General features: G+C 41.4%; 1 protein-coding gene across 1 annotated transcript in view; it reads left to right on the forward strand.

Annotated features, from left to right (window-relative positions):
* Positions 1-481: 481 nt before the first annotated feature.
* Positions 482-14325, forward strand: part of LOC102289754 (plexin-A1) — a 229412-nt gene continuing 215568 nt past the window's right edge. Inside the window, exon 1 of the mRNA XM_005918586.3 lies at positions 482-1294. The gene's annotated coding sequence lies outside the window, so the exon portion shown is untranslated. The remainder of the gene's footprint in view (positions 1295-14325) is intronic.

Genomic DNA, 14325 nt, shown 5'->3' on the forward strand with positions numbered 1-14325 from the left:
GAGATAAACACTATCTTGATAGTGCGGGGGATGTTTGTTTTGTTTTTTAAGGAACTGGAGTTTGTACAATCTGAATGAGTCTCATTAAATTTATGTCACCGCTAAAACTCATTTTTAATGGCTTTTTTTTTTGTTCCCTCGAGACTGGATTTATTTTTCGCTGCCTCCACCTTCTCGAGCTCCATCTCAACCGCACACCCTCAGCACCGTGGCTTTCTTTTCCCGCCCTATTACAGTGGAAGACACGGGATTGAGGTTGCCGTGGAAACCAGCCGGGCTTTGATTGGGAGAGGCAGCTGCTCGGTGCAAGGTTAGAAGATGGCTACTCACGCCTTGCAGTGTGCCACTATTGATTTCCAGTCTTTACCAATTACCGGGCCCAGCTGAATACAACGAGTTCCAGAAAACGTGCATAAAGCAGAGGACGCTGTGTGTGTGTGTGTGTGTGTGTGTGTGTGTGTGTGTGTGCGCGTGCCGCCGAGGGTGGTGTTACTGTAATGCTCATTTTGCAGCCAGCATGCAGTAATTGTCTTGCTTTTTTCTTTTTTTTCCACCCACTTAAGTGCATGTGTTTGTCTGAAAAGTGATCCTTTGAGCTGTTGCCACAGTTTTGACCTGTCAGACATCCCGTAGCTTTAGCTCGACACGTGCTTGACAGTCAGCCGCGGAGCCTAATGTTGTATGTTTTATCAGCTCTGCACCATCTCCTTTGTTCCGTTCTTGAAATGCTGTTTGTCGGCTGTTCTTTCTCATCCTGCTGAAGAGGTGTCAGGCTTTGACAAACTGCTGCCCTTTGAAAAGACTTAATGGGGATCAATTCAAGTAAAGTTAGACACTTAGAATTCACATGCAGTCAGATAAAAATGCTTTTTCATGCACACACATTCCCACACATGTAACTACTTCTTTCTGGAGTTCACACAGTAGTAAAGTTATTTGCCCTACACTTCTCCCTCCCTCACTGTTCCCCCACTTCTCTGTTCTTCCGTCTTCGCTCGGCCAACTTGGCATTGCATGAGTGTGAATTCGACAGTGAGCCTAATTGGAGTGTGTGGCTGCATCAGTGACAGTCACCGTTCTGTTTCTGCGCACGCTCGCATGAGGTTCTTTTGCTAATTTTAATAGTCTTTTATTAAACTGTGCGAATGTGAACTGGAACTGTCTGCTGGTGATTTTAATTAGACCCCCCACCAACAACCATATGCATAAACATGCAGCTCGGCGAAGCAGTGGAATGGATGGAACCTCAGCCTGGAGGGACGAAGAGGAGGAGAAAACGGGAATAGAGTAAGAGGTGAGTTACATTCAGCGTTATGCTTGCGATTCAGGAGATTTGTAAGGAGCCGCTGTGTTGTTACACTGTCACTTCACAGACAGGAGGCGGTTTGAACCTACTAGTCAGCTGGGGCCTTTCTGTGGGACTTGCATGTTTTCAGTGTGCCTGTGAGAATTTCCTTCCACAGGCAAAATGTAACAACTGAGCTAATTGTTGATTCTACATCAGCCACAGGTGGGGGTGTGGAGTGATTGACTGGTGTATTCAGTAATTTTAGATGTCATGATTCTCACACAAAAACAATGAAAATACAATGTCTTCAGCGACTTAGCCTTACGATCAGCAAGTCTACTGCCTGTAGCTGTCCATGTGTCCAGTCCATGTAGTGAAGCTGCAAAAGTTAGACGCATTAAGAATGCAAGAAAATTGTAATCTTGTGAAACATGAAAGTAAGTGAAGCTGCGACGGGTGGAGACCATGTATAGGCGTGTGAAAAAGAGTTTTCACCAGACTCTGCAATGCTGTGGAAAACTCCCATAATGTTTTCATTGAAATTAAGAGACCAAGAAGCAGTCAGGTGCTGATGATCCAATACACGTGATTATTGATCGTCAGAAAGTGTGAGCGTCTCTATAAAAGAGACGATTTAGCAGTTTGCTGCTCTGGAGCATTCAGGTGTGTGCTAACACAATATAACCGTTTTCCCAGGAGTGGACAACCCACCAGTGTCATCATCACAAGTTAGACCATGCAGTGTTCGGAGCAATTACAAAAAAACAAGATCTATATGTTGGGTTAGCATGTTAAACGTCATAACAGCACCTTTAGAAGTAGACTGACCGAATATCTCTTGTTTGGATGGGTTGACAGTTGAAAGTCTGCTGCCATGTTCATTTTAGAGAGAACAAAGCTTAGGTTTGCAAAGTTGCAACCGAAAAAAACACAAGACTTCTGAAAGTGGACATTTTTTGCGACAATGCATAGCAACACACTTGGAGGAAACCAAATACAGCGCATCCGCACAAACACCTCATACCAGCTCAAGACAACAGAAATGCAGTGTAGGGACTGTTTAGAAATGAATGGTCACAATGCTTGAACTGAAGCAATGTTGCAAAGAAGAGTGGGCCACGATGATATGAGAGAGTGATAAAGTCATGCAGTAAATGACTACTGCAAGTTAGTGATGCTAAAAGTGGTTCTTCTTCACATGACTAAACATAACACTGAACAGCTTCATTGCCTGCGCAAGTTATCATGTCCCAGACCAGTCTCCCAAATGCTGCAAATAATTTTCTAGTAAAAAGTAATCATTTTCTCTTTACTCCTCAAAGTCAGGCTCTCTCTTCCACTCTAAAGGACAGATAAAAACATCTTTTCTGCAAATACCCAGAAAATGTTATTTAAGTTTGTCCAGTTTTCTAATAGCAAGATAAATAAGGATCTGCCACCAGCTCCAAAGTGCACACTACATAGGTCCCAGTTAGCTGCCCTGAAAATTTTGTCTGCATTTGTCCCCCAGAGAGAAGCACTGTCTGTCTCATCCAGTTTGTGTCCACTGACAGAGTGAAAAAAGTACAAGGGATGGTATGGCTATGAAAAGGGAATAGAGATAACCAGAGCGTCCGGAAGCAGCAGGGAACCTGACCCAGGTGTCTGGAGGGAAACAGCATGTGACTTGAGTGTGAAGCAGTTCAGGAACCCTACACTGTCATATGTGACACTAGAGGAGTAGGGGAGCTTGGAACAAAAGGGAAAGCAGAAGGCTGAACAAACCCAATACACCAGTGAAATCAAAGAGTAAGGGAGGAGAACAAGGGAAAGAGGTCAAGGTTAGGAAGGACAAAGAATTTCATCTGGGACCAGAGGGCAGGAGAGAGAGAGAGGGACAGAAAGAGAGAGAGAGATGAGCATGACATAAGTTAGAAAGGTGAAAGAGGGAGCGAGAGAGAGACTGGGTAAGAGAGTCCGCTGAGGCCAGTAGAAGCAGTTCGAAGAAGACGGCTCCCTCCTTTCTGCTTTATTATATTACACTGGTGGATAAAAAGAATCCGACATCCTCTAAAGTCATTACAGCCCAGTAAGACTGGCTCAGAGGGCAACGTAGCTCCTTAACCCCTCTCAGCACATGCCTGGATGTGCGTGTGTCTCTCAGAGGGTGATTGAATGAGGAAAAAAAAGGGTGCGCACATGCCCGAAAGACTGATCAGGCCTATTTCTGTGTGTATGCGTGCATGCATGCACACACATTCAGCGAACCAAAGTGGCACATCACTTAATCCTTTCCCAGTAACTAGGATAAGCCACCAGCCTTATCTTTCCTTCCTCCCCTCTCGTTGCTCTTCTCACTCTTTCTTTCCTCTGGAAACTATTGTCCCTTTCCCACCATACCCTCCACACTCCCACCCGCTCTTTCAATCTTATTATTACCCTCCTCAGCCCCAGACTTTAATGCCTCATTATTCTGTATTTAGGGCCTGGAATCTTCATGGATTCCACACTTCTTTGGTTCTTTATTGCCAGGCTGTGCACAGGATTTGAGAGCAGCTTTCCAGAAGAAGAAGAAAGATTTTGCTGTAATCAGCAACCGCACCACCTGCTCCTTGAAAGGTGTGATGTACTGATATTATTCCAGGAGAAGTGACAACAACTACCTTTATGAATGGAGCCATGGGTCTAGGAGTATCTGATATGTTGAAATGTAGGAGGTAAAAATATGAGGTTTGTTTTTAAAATAGGTGGCCAAGAATCACCAAACCTTTCCTGCTCCTTTGGTTGCAGATGTTTGCATGAAAAAGGTTGTACAGTCAGTCCAGATCGCAGAGCTTTTAATAAGTCAGCTCATTATTTCTTCTTCATACTGTCAGCAAGTCCCATAAAAGCACCAGCAACGTTCCTACAAATATTATCTAAGATCTGTTACATCTTCATGGAACTTTTTAAATGATCCGCACACTTCCAGTGACTCCGACAGGCTAAATAAGTCCAAGATTTACAGTACGTGTTAAGCAGTAACCGATGAGCTGGCAGTGGGAGGCTGGAAAGCATTCACAGATGGACTGATGCATTTTTGGTTTATTTCTGTTTATGGGATTTGTTGACAGTAAGATAAAGAGAGAATGTTGCCAGCCTCGTCTTTAAGGCCAACTGTCTAGAAACTGAGATGGAAAAATATATAGGTTTTAATCAGATGAAATCTGCTCGTCGCCTTTTTCCAGAAATCTCTGAGAGTGGTAAACTTGATATAATGAGAACAAACACATTCTGGCAGCCTTGCTTGTTGTGCAATGTGCAGTTGTTAAATGACTCATTCCCCTAAAGGGCCCGCTATACAAAGGCATTACACCTTATTAAATTTCCCTTGATAAGAAAGAAAATAGAAATGATAAGGCAACATGAAAGTTGCTCTTAACAAATCCAATTTTAATTCTGTAGCATCCCTTAGTTGCACCTCGGCCCAGGGTGATAGGCCTTAAACACAATAGCACACGATCACCTAAAATAGCATCAAATTGAGTGAGGTGAACAGGTGTGAACGTGCCCAGCGTGCTCACTTTATTATTAGCATCTAAACGCTGCATGGTGCTAAAATGGGCCGGTCTCTTATTTATTTATCTATTTATTCATTCATTCATTTATTTTCAGTGGGTGAGTATCGTGCATTCATTGGATCTTAGTGTGAGTTTCAGGTTTGGTTTCATTTTTAACAACTCAGTGAAAGACAGGAGGTGGAGTTGAAGATGATAAGGTTGTGCAGTTTGGAGACAAAGTTAGAGAGGTGAGCCGGAAATGGTTCAGACATGTGCAGAGGAGGGATGGTGGACATGAAGGGAGGACATGCAGAGGGTTGTTGTGACCAGAGATGGGCCGCGTTACTGTAATCTGATTACTTTTTTCAAGTAACGAGTAAAGTAAGGGATTACTATTGCAAAAACGGTAATTAGATTACCGTTACTTTCCCGTAGGAACGCCGCGTTACTGCGTTACTAAAACCGTGATTTTTTTGCGAGAATGTCTCATGACAGTGACGTAAGCGAGTGCGACGTTCGTGACAACAGCTGTGTGCAGATCAACAATGGATCACATATCGAGTGCGGGAGAGAGTATGAGCGTACAGCGTTTAAGCGTGGAAGTACTGACCTTACTTTGAGTTTGATTCCATAAAAAGTGACAAAAACATTGGCGTCCATTGTGCGTGGGAAGAAAACTTCTTTTTACAGCGAAAAAAACCCCTAAACTTCCAAGCAAGCACCGAGTGCGCTACGACGTAATGGGAAACTCACAGAGAAACTCGCGGATTCTTCAACTGACCGTTGCGGCACACCTGCACCAGGGTAAACCTCTGCCTACCCCACTCCTGCTTTACAGGTGAAAATAGAGCAACAGGACTGCTGAGTCTTTGATTTTATTTATTTTCTGCTGTGTTTTACTTGCATCTATTTGAAAGAGTGAGTGTAAACACAAAAAATATTTTATTTTATGTGCTGGAATGTGCAGAAAATAGGTTTAAATGTTAAACTAATTTATTCAAGTCAGAGAATGTTGCATATAATTAAATTTTTGCTTGATGCATAAAGTTAAAAGATTAAAACGAATAAAACAAGTTTTAAAAAGAGACTTTTCCATTTGATTACATTTTGTAGATGGATTATGTAGAAAAAGTAGAATTGGGCTGAAAGATCTATCGCTTTATCACCTCTTCAGGCTGTAAATCGTGTTTTTAAAAAGTAACTAAGTAACTAAGTAATTAATTACTTTTGAAAATAAGTAATCAGTAAAGTAACGGGATTACTTTTGGGGGGAAGTAATCAGTAATTAGTTACTGATTACTTTTTTCAAGTAACTTGACCAACACTGGTTGTGACACAAGAGGATGCTAGAGATAGCTGTCTTTTGAGACTTGATCTTCAAGCACTCACAGTTAGAAGGTTTAGCAGAGGTGGGCTGATCGATCCAAATATTGATTCCATCGATACTAGTGCTGGTATTGGTATCATTTACATCACAAGTCTCCATTAAAAAAAAAAAAGGCTCAAAATAAATGAAAAGCTTTAAGGTGTGTTTTGCTGTGTTAGCTAATTATGGAGTATCCAGTATCGATATTAGTACTGCAGCATCACATAGTACTGATGTTTAGTGTTTAGGTGCTTTGATATGTATAGATTGTAGATCTATCTACAGCACTTCCTAAAAGCATGACTGCTTGTTTATTTCTTAACAAATTGGGCCTCCTACAAACTGTAGGAGGGACTTCCAGAGTTGTTTTCCCCTCATAAACTGGTGTCACAGCTGTGAAAGTCACATACCTCTCACTCAGTCCCACAGACTAAAAGGATATGATTTTAAATGGGCTTTGTGTGTAAATGTGAGTATGTATTTCTCTGTGCGTTGGGCCAGCGATGGACAGTCGATCCGTCCTGTGTATCCTCCCTCTTGACGTTTAGGTGTGACCTAGGTCTGGATAAGTGGTTAGGGTAAATGGAATATCTCAAGAAGTTATTAATACTGACATATTTTACATGCTTGAAACATACTAACGCTCTCTCTGTGCCATCAGTGCAGTCACACAAGCGTAGTGTCAATAATGGCTGGGCGCTGTTTGTATAATGATCCTATCTTCCCAGATAGACGGGGTGCTATCGGCTTTGTCTGTCACACAAAGGGAAGGGAGGCAGTGAGAGGAGAAGTGGATCACCCGTCAACACACACACACACACCGAACCCCACTGCCATGGTGTACGCCACAAGACTTCCTGTGTCAACAGAAGCTTTGATTAACTGGGGACAGGCACGAGCCTTTGTATCACTTGGACAAAAGCAGTGTTACATGGTGAATTTCTATTGAAGATGGCTCGCTGCAAGTTGAGGCAGCGAGATGATGCGTCTCAGTCTGGAACCCTATAAAAGCACCGATAAGAATATTTGATTTCAATACATCAAATCGTTTTCAATTTTCCTTTCAGCTCTTCTGCTTTGTTTTTCCGCTCCTTGTTTGTTATTAATACTCCAAAAGAAACATAAAAAAAAATCCTATATGTGCCGACACTCATCTTGTAGCTTCAGCTGGGAATCATTTAGAGAGCATAAATTAAACACAGCCAATTTCCTCTCCTACTGACAGCGTGATTTTACCTTAAACTTCCAATTAGCCGCCTTCACTTCAGCTATCAGTCACTCTCCAGAAAGGCTTTCTCTTTCTGCCGCACGATGCACATCAGCCGCACCGTGATCAATTTGACTCTGATGATAGGCATGTAGGCTGAATCCATCAAATGCAGCTAGTTATGACAGCATAGGGAAATTGATATTTAGTTTCCTTCACGTATGGAGCCGGAGGAGACGTGACTCCTTCGAGTGCGCGTGAGTTTGGGTGCTGTGTGTGAGCTGAGACCCTGAAGACAGGAGGTGTGTGTGGTAGAAGATAAGTGACAGGGTGAAGGACCTCTCAATGAAGCTCTGTCTCTCTTTACCTGCTGGCAGGGAGTCAGCCAGGTGAGAAGCTGGTCAGTGCCAGCAGGGCAACTGAATGCCAATCAACAGCGGCCTGCGGGTCATATGCGGTCAACTTTAGTTAGAGGAGGAGGGCGATGAGGTGTAGTGCGGACTTTGTAATGTTTTAATGAGTGTAGCTGCATAATATGGTGTGATGTGTATCGTGAGGGTTATGTTGCAGGCAGGAGATGGATTTTGATACATGCTGAGGTATAAGTGAACAACTTAAGCAGACACAATACAAAAAGTGTTTAAATGCATCTAATGCTTCTTAAAGAATGCTAGCTTTTGGTTACCAGTTAACATGTTTGTACTGGTTTTTATGTTGGCTTTTAGAGAGGGGGCCTTGCTGTGATGGCTAAAGAGAGAAGAGCTAAAGCTAAATGGAATGTGTCCCCTGTTCTCTGTGCTCTATATATTGTGGTGGAACATGAATCGTGGATGAATACAGTACGCGATGGCTTCTTTCCTGCTGTACTTTGAGAGTGTGTTAGAGGAAGAGGAGTGTGTGTGTGTGTGTGTGTGTGTGTGTGTGTGTGTGTGTGTGTGTGTGTGTGTGTGTGTGTGTGTGTGTGTGTGCTGTTTGCTGAAACATCAGCAGAAATTTACTCCTACCTATAGATGGCAGCATTACACTCAAAGCCATCTGCATGTGTCACACCCGTTTCCATGCAGCACGGCTCAGGCCTTCACTCTCACACATTAGCAGGATTTCTTTTCACCCCTAAGGCTGCACACGAAGGCTGTGCCCTCCTTAAACTTAAACATCCCGGGTTTGTTGCTGTAATTGTCTTGATTAGGAGACAAAGTCAGATTTTGTAACTTGGTTTCATTAAAATTCTGATGACAGTTCCAATACATCATTACACTGTGTATTGCTCCGTGCCCTTTCAAATCAAGTTATTTTCCTTTTCAGCACAGTAGGTCACCTGACAGGAATAGATCATTCACCTACCCCCTCCTGCCACCTTCCTCCTAATGTGGGGGCTGATGGTGCATGTAAATGTGCTTTTCATTTCTGCTTAATTTCTCCTGAGCAATAAAACTTTGTTTTCATCCTTTTTCTTAAGGCTGATTTCTCTCCCACTTTGTCTTTCTCACCTGACGCTCTCAGTGGTCCCAACACCTTTCAGGTGTAACATCACAAAAAAATACAGAGTTAACAAAGAATTAACCCATTTTGATGTAGAATTATAATTCGAAACAAACCTTATCAAATTATAATTAATTTAACCACTGTTTGTAAGACTGTTTCCTCTTAAAAGAGTCTGTGTAGAAAATGATGTCCAGCATAGTCATACATTCTGTAATTTTGCAGTGTGGGAGGAAAATGTGAAAAACCCATATCAGACAAATTATTATTGAAAATACTTTTAGAACATATTTTTATTTCTTAAAAAGTGCCTGGGGGGGGGGGGGGTTTCTAAAGCAGACCCCCATCTGGAGGTTTCCAAACTCTGTCTTTGCTGGTTTACTAGTCCCCATTCAAAAACCAGATTGCTGCACACACCAGCCCACTAACCCCCATAAACTGGGTCACGCAATCTGTTGTACAGATGCCTCTACATTCTGTTTGCTATCACGACCCATGAAATTGATTCTTTTTATCTGTATGTTTTGTAAGCATTTTCCCAGCGACTCTGGCTGCTCACCCGCTCTCTCTCCGCACTCTCGCGCCACACTACCTGGTATTTCTGCGTTGTGTGCGAGAGACTCATTTCATGCTTCATTTGTCACCTCTCAAGTTCCTTCAATAAACAAGACCCTTTGTCGCCGCTGTCTCTCTGCCACCTTTTAGTGTGAAAGCGTGCGCATGTACGCGCGCGCGCGTGTGTCCGCTGCTGTCGGACAACTTCTCATCAGCACCGGCGTGGGATTAGGCGAGGCGTCACGCTCGTCAGCGTGATGTCTTTGTGTTTTCTGTGAGACAAAATAATGTCAAACTCATTACCAGCTTCAACACCGTGGTCCATTTGAACTCCTCCCATTTATAAATCAGGCAATCTGATTGTTCTCTAATTTTGCCATGATTGCTTTTTTGTTGAAAAATTGTGGATTTTTATGAGCGCACCCAAACAGCAGCTTGTTATCGGTCTGTCCTTGCTGCTAGTGCATCCTTTTAGAAAAATATGATATTGCATAAGAATTGCTAAAGGGCAGGATTCATCTCCCATCTGTCCAAAATATACCTGTGATGGGGGAGAGCACTTTTAACACCTGACCAAGGTCCGTTCTTTCTATTCAATCTTTCATCTCCTAGAGTTTCACATCTTTCAAGGAAACTCAGTGAGGCTGCTGCAGTCTATTTCTTTCTTTTTTTTTGGAGGCACTTTCTTTAAAATGATTGTCTTTAACGACACGTCTATTGGAGGCTTTGAGTAAGCTGCACAAAAGAACAGTCACACAAATGTGACTGTAATAGTAGCCTTTGTGATTTTTCACAGTAATGTAGGTGTTTATTAAAATCCTTTTTCAGATTTGTTTAATAAGCTAAAGCAGACATTTTCAGGGGGTATGAAGCAGATATCGCAGTAATTCATATTGTTTTCACTTTGTGCTGTGCTCTATTAAAAAGCAGTTTCCTTGGAGCCCTTGCATTGCGTTTTGAGACCCCCCCCCCTCCCCCGCCCCCCACTCAGACAGCATGAAGCAGCGTTTATATATTGTGTTATTAAAAGAGAGAGAGCTCAGACAGTGACTAATCTATTTCCTTTCACACACAGAACCCAGTAATCACTGTTCTATGAAGCTGTTCACTCATCCATTCATAATGTTATCAAGACACATTATCTGTGCGCATGTGTCGGCGTGCGCTTGTGTGTCCGCCTACTTGTGGGATTTTCGGGGGATTTAAAAGAAGGTGTTAAAAGTGTTATGGTGTGTTTAGATTTCAAAACTGTGAATGTGTGTGTTGTTTGTGTCCGCATGTGTGCAAGCCTTTATGTCAAAGCTCTGTCCACGCTGCAGATACAAACGCAACACATCCTCCCTGCAGCCTGTGGCTCAATCTCACATTGTCAACCAATGGAGGTCACACACTAATGTGTGAACATAGGTCCTTCTGTCCAGCCCGAAAGGCAGATGAAGCTTTCTGCTGGGCTGAGGCCACAGAGACAACACCCAGCTGGTTTTAACAGGATCTGGCTGCCAGAAGCTCTTCTTCATCATTATGAAGCTATTTGTGCTTTGCATACAAAGACACATAGCTGATATTGTAACACCTGAAGTTTTGAAATGTAAATGACATAATGGATGTTGTGGATGCATACATTATTCTCATTTAAAAAATAGGAGGATGCTAAGAACATTAAGGCAATGTTGGCAGTTACAGTACAGTGTTGTAATCTTTGTTAAATGTTGTGCAAGGTTTAATTGATATGAAGGAAAGAGATGAAGAATTAAAGTAATCCAGTGAAGCGTTGGCTCACATTGTGCCTGGAAAGTGCAGTTCCTTGCAAAGCTCATGAGCCACTCCTCATTTATTCATATTTTGCTTCTAAGGAGCCAGGCAGTTAAAAAAAAAAGTGGTCTTGATCAATAATTCTCTGAAAATTAACATTTATTGTGAAGATTTTAAAAAGGTTTTGGCTGAAGATTAAAACTGGTCTGCTTTCACTCATTCTCGTGAAACTACTCTTCTTACAATCTCCAGTGATATTTTAATGCATAGTGATGCAGGGAAATGTTCTGTTTTGCCGATGTTGGGCCTGACCTCTGACTTTGATACTGTTGACAGTCACATTGTGCTTGATAGGCTGAGATACTGGGTGGGTGTATCATGGTCTGCTTTGCTTTTCTGTGGTTGCTTCTATGTACAGACCCACTCCCACTTCTTGCCTGCGGTGTGCCACAAGGTTCTGTTTCGGAGCCCTTACTGTTTCGGTTATATCTATCTCTTCAGTACATTTCTTCTTATAACCATTAAACAGCTGACATACTGTTATATATCATTTTCAAGCCCTAAGATGTTTCTAAGTTACAGATCTTGGACTGTTTCAAAAGTTAGATGGCAGACAATTTTCTCCAAATTATTAATAAAGAAACAGAAGTCCTTGGTAATGGCAACTTGTCCCTTTAATTAAATCTTTTATCAGGAACCTTGGCGTAAATTTTGACATGTATTGACATGGGTTTGGATGATTAAATTGTTCTGGTTCACTCATAGTTTAATCACTTATTCTCAAGTTGAGTTCCATTTTACCATATGCTGAATTCTAAATTGTTAGTCACGCATAATATGAATAACATGAAATAAAGGCACAAGATCATGAAAAGGCACCTAACTCAAGGGATGAGTCATTTTTTTCTGTACACATTAAAGAAACATTAGGAAATAACCAATTTTAAGAAACAGTGGAGCACTATCAGTCATGGACCAAACTGAGTGAAAAGACCTGGAAGTATTTGTGTGGCAGCCATAATAAGAGCTGTTTTGAATTTTCCCAATACTTAGGAAAAGTGCTTCAGCGTTTCCTTCATTACCTCCTTAGGCGGAGGACACACTGGTCTATCTTTAATGAAAGTAGATGAGATAATTCCATCCCATAATTAATAGCGATGCACCATCCAACATTGGATGGTGCAGATTATGTAAATGTTAATTATGAATGTGTTTTTAATTTCCATAATCTGCTGATATATTTTGAATTTTCAAAAACAGGCCTTTAAACCCACAGGTTTACTACAAAGATCGCACCGCTGAACAAAATCTGTTTTGTTTTTGCTTTTATTGAGACATTGACTTGCATGTGTAGATCTATATAATCTCTCTGCATTCTGATGAGCAACATTAACCTATATTAACTCATGAAGATGCATTTAAGGTTCATTTTGCATTAGCAATGTCCATTGTATTTCCAGGCTTTTTGGATTATCGTGAATTAATTTTTACTTTGAATTAACTCAGATGAGTGATTGACGGAGAGAATTTTACTATATAGAAAGAATATAGCGACAGAAAATTGATTGTCATAGAAATCCACCAGAAACTGGAAAGGAATTACACTGCATCACGCACCAGCAGGCAGATATAAAAATAAGATTTGTTTTATTTTATATGCTAATATCTTCATTTTTCTTTATACTTCCAGCTTTATATTTTTCTCTGATGGTTCTCTTTTATTTGACCTGCACAAAACAAGGGTAAGAGCACAGTATGAAGTAAAATGTGAATTTTGTAGTCCGTCTTCTGGATACCGTAGTTTCAATACAACAAACATCTTCCTTCTCATTAGACTTGATAACATTGTTAAGGAGTACAGGGTGAAAGCAGCTGGATTTCCTGAGTCCTTACCAGTTCTCCTTCACATCTTTCTTTGACCTGATGATGCTTTCCAGGTCAAGGAAGAGAGATGAGGAAAATGAGGTAGGGGGTCATTTTTTGTTCTTTTTTTTTTTTTTTACTATTTGACAGCCAGACATGATGAGGAAGCGATCGTTCTAACAGAGGAACTGAAAGATGATGCGCACCATAAACTACAGCTACAAACCGTAAGCTTGTATCAGATTTGTACACAACTGGGTTTCTTTTTGGAAACGAAGCGGTCGCCTCCTGTTGTTCATATGAAAAACTGCAAGTAGATCTCCATGTACAGTCTATATGCTTTTATTTATATATATATATATTTATTTATTTATTTATTTTACATTTTGTGTGTGTGTTTCACTTTCTCAGTTTCCCTTTGCATTACATAGAGAGAGAGAGAGAGAGAGAGATCAGAATGCAGGTTTACAACATTAGGAAATTGCTGTGGTACTTAGTGCAAAACATACTGTTATTATCAAGTACTGATCCTCGTGGGAGTGTTTGGTCCTAAACCCCTGCCCAGCTCTCTCTTACTGTCCTCAGGCTTCTTCCACCTACACCTGTCAACACCCATTAGACGTTAAAGCACACAACACCACAGGATGTGCTCTCGTTTACTCTTTGACCTTTCTCTCACCAACATACACATGATATACAGCAATTGGTAAACCTCTCCCTTTCAAGCTCTTCTGTATTTGAAAAGCAGCTGCATTTATCAGACTGATTTTTTACACAATTTCAAAATGGGAACATTGTAGTTGCATAGCATCTCTCTCTCGTGTACGTGTACGTTCTCTTGCAGCGATTATGACACTTTAATTATTTGGCTAACTGATGAAGCACATATCAAACTGAATGCACTGCTGTGTGATAAAAGCCAGCCTCAATCAGAAATAGGGATTTGAGAAGGCAAATCGTTATTCAAACAGAGGGTCACGGCAGCAAGCAGGTGTTAGGTAAGGTGGAGAAATATTTGGGTGACTGGTGAGTCATATGATTCTGGTTCTTTTGGAGCAACTCTCTGTATATTGGAAAGCAGCTTCTACACCTTGACTCATTCCCTTCTCCCTGGGGAGTCCTCTCTGTCAGACTGCAGGGGAAATTGACCTGTGAGTAAAGCAAGCATTTTTTGGGGAATGGTTATTTATTGAACTGGTAGAGAGGAGACTTGATGATTCACTGACAGATTCACGCACACCCACGGATACAGACACACAAATACTATTTTATTTTAGGGAACTTTTATGAAGAA

Source organism: Haplochromis burtoni, unplaced genomic scaffold (genome assembly GCF_018398535.1).
Source record: "Haplochromis burtoni strain Fernald_Lab_line unplaced genomic scaffold, NCSU_Asbu1 Contig_32, whole genome shotgun sequence".
Lineage (NCBI taxonomy): Eukaryota > Metazoa > Chordata > Actinopteri > Cichliformes > Cichlidae > Haplochromis > Haplochromis burtoni.